Source organism: Cebus imitator, unplaced genomic scaffold (assembly GCF_001604975.1).
Source record: "Cebus imitator isolate Cc_AM_T3 unplaced genomic scaffold, Cebus_imitator-1.0 Scaffold12, whole genome shotgun sequence".
Taxonomy (NCBI): domain Eukaryota; kingdom Metazoa; phylum Chordata; class Mammalia; order Primates; family Cebidae; genus Cebus; species Cebus imitator.
In genome coordinates, this window is record NW_016107327.1 from 13,347,186 (window position 1) to 13,350,410 (window position 3,225).

Consider the following 3,225-nt stretch of genomic DNA (forward strand, 5'->3'; position numbering starts at 1 on the left):
CTAATGCATTGTGACATTATATCTACTCACCACCAATAGGACATATTTATAAGTTGGTAGACTAAATAATTTCCCAATTATTTAATATAAAAAGACTTCCCCATTAATTAGCTCCTGATATTAACCAGTTTTTATTTCATTTGTGGGTGGGGGGAGTGGGTAGTGAGTCAGGATTGACGAGGACTGGAGAGCATTTTAAGGCATTGTTACATGGAGAATATGGGTTTTAACCTTTGTGAAATCAGAGAATCATTAACTTTCACTTTACTACTATGCTCAGAATTTCTCTCCTCTCGCTTCTATCTTGCCCCCAGTAGAGAAGTTTAACCTTTTAATATTTAACAAGTCTATTTCTGGGCTATTAAGAGAGATTAAGAAGGAAGTGTTGAAATGCAATGTTATTAATGTGATCTGAAATTTAGTAGTGGCTAGAGGCTGAGCTGGGGATCAAGTGTTAGGATTTACAATTACAAGAATAATTTACCCTGCTGCTCCTTAACTCTCTCCACACACATATATATGTGTGCATGTACACACGTATATAAGTGCATATACATGCATACCACACACCCACAGCCACATCACACACACACACACACACACACACACACACACACACACACCCCTACACACACAATATTCAGTTGATATTCAGCAGACAGCTTCTGGGAATAAAAGATATTTATAGTGTCTAGGCAGATAATAAATATGGAGAAAAGAGTAAAAACATCATTTTTTCACAAGTCGGTACAGAGAAATATCTCTAAATAACAATGTGTTTTACTGCTTTCTGTTCCCTTGTGGGCCAGAAAATAGGAGGACCAAATGCTTGGAATGTTTTTATCTTCTCCAGGCTGAGAAAGTATTGGCTCAGGGCCAAAATATCTCTATCAAGAGAGGCATATGGTCTTGTTAGACAGCCATTGAATTCTGGCTAAGCAATTATAAGTTGAAATAACATATTTGAGAAGATAAAATACCTTTGTTTAAGAGGGGACGAGGAGAACAGGAATCTCAGGCTAGACATGCGAAATTATGAGTAAAGGCAGGATGAGGAAAGAGAAAAGCAGGAATGTGAATTGTTGGACTTAGCTTGAAAGTGGAAAATGGAGCAACCAGGAAACCTCCCAGGATATGGTTTTGAAGATGCCAACTGATTACGAAAGTCGATGATTTAATAGTATGATTTGGAAGATCGCTAGACCCCTCTAAGTTTATCTATTTGTCATAAGGACCCTCCCATTAGTAGCTTCCAAAGCGCATTCAATTTGGTTCCTGAGACCTCTTATTTGTCTTGTGGAAAAATGACACATCAATAAAAACCCATTACTCCAATCAATATTTCAGGAAGCCTGGAGAGTATGTGCTAGCTACAGACAATCTATGTAATAGTCCCAAAGGAAAGGTGGGCATTACTTTCTCACCATTTTATAGGCATAGATATTTTATCAGAAAATATCACACCTATCATTTCACTAATAAGGGAGTGCTCTTTGATTGAGGAAAGTATTGATAGTCTGGTGAAAAAGAAATGACACTTCCAGGGGAAATAAATATCCCACACATTACTGTAGAATAATACTTAAGAATAGTTATCTTTAGAAGAACTAAAATCTTGAGAAGGTTTCTGTAAATGATATTGTGTAATTCCTCTTGAGATTTGCAGCCAATTTCAGCCCTTACACACTCATTCTAATATTTCCACTTTTTAGTATTGGCACTTCACCACCATTGAGTTGTTTCTTTTTGTTCATTACAGACTCACTTATGTATTTAGGAGTATACATGTTTCTAAAACATTCTCAGAGTGTATTACTTCAGATGCTTCTTCTCTTAGATACATGCGTATTCAACCATCTATCTCTCTACTTAGCTTTTTAGCTGCCTACTAAACTACCTGTGTTATATCATTTATCCATCTATCTATCTCATTATCTTTTCATCATCTATCTACACCTGTCTTTACCTCAGCAAGAGTTGCCTATGGTAAACCTCAATGCGAATGATTTTTCTTTGGTTGTTTATGAGATTTTGAAAGCTCTACAATCTTCCATTGAATAATGATAAACATTTTATTCCCTATTATAACAATTCTCTACTTTAGTAACAGGTAGAGAATAGGTAATCTTTATGATTTTGTATCACTCTAAAACATTTAGGTACGTTGAAGGTGATATGCAAAATCCAGGAATGATTGGTAAAATAATACCAAAATCATTTTATATGGAGATTGTCACTGAAATATGACTGTCATTGTGTGCTTTCATTTGTCTTGTTGGGTAAAGCCTCTTGGTTAGTTTTTTTATTTTTTAAATTTATTTTTTATTTTTTATTTTTCCAAGTTCAGGTCAGATGGGTAATGTGCCAGCTCGTAGCAAGGTTCTGAGGGTGGCACATCTCACGCAAGCATGTGAACACCCAATCATCATGCTCATGAACTACAAAAGGATCGATTAGTTTTAATATTAGCCTGAACTCAAAACATTTACCCTTACATGAAACTTCATTCTCTCTAAGCTTGTAAAATTATTCTTAAATTAAATGAATCTATCATCATTGGGGTTGAATTAATTTTATTCTCAATAGGATAAAACTGTTTTCTTATTAAGTTAAACTCAGTTTAAGGCATTTGCACAATACTTAACGATAAAGATGAAAATTCCTGAGGTAGAGTTAGATCTGATAGCTTTATGTTTTTAAAATCTTCTTTGTTAGTTTTAATCCTTTTGTATATTTCTTACAAATGCAATTCAGTGTTTGAGGCAAACTTAATTACTGAAAACCTTGGTGTACAAGAAATTTTAAACTATGTTTAAAAATACCTGTGAGATGTGAAGAAATCATGAAGAATGTTATAGAAAACTACACACAGGAGACTAAGATGAACATTTATTTACTCAAGGGGAAAATGTGTAATTCCCCTTGAGATTTGCTTGATATGAGCTACAGTCCTTTTCAATATTATGAAACACATAATTCTTGGAGCTTTAAAGGTATTTAAAGCAAAAATGTTTAGAAAATATGTATTGCTCATTTCCAATTTATACCTGCATTTACTATGTTTTATAGGTTGCTAATATATTGGTTTGCTGATTTGTACAGTATTTCAAAAGTTTTACTTCATCAGAAACATTTTGAAAATATGAAGCATACTTTATATCTTTACATCTTATATTTTATCTCAAGAAGTAGAGATATGTAATTATAATCATATTGTCAGTGTAT

The 3,225-nt window shown here is 33.7% G+C and overlaps 1 non-coding gene across 1 annotated transcript; it reads right to left on the reverse strand.

The window, feature by feature from the left end:
* Window positions 1–2,346: 2,346 nt before the first annotated feature.
* On the reverse strand, window positions 2,347–2,450 carry LOC119467164. The gene has a single exon (XR_005195695.1). It is a non-coding gene; the product is annotated as a small nucleolar RNA U13 (small nucleolar RNA).
* Between the last annotated feature and the right edge of the window lie 775 nt (window positions 2,451–3,225).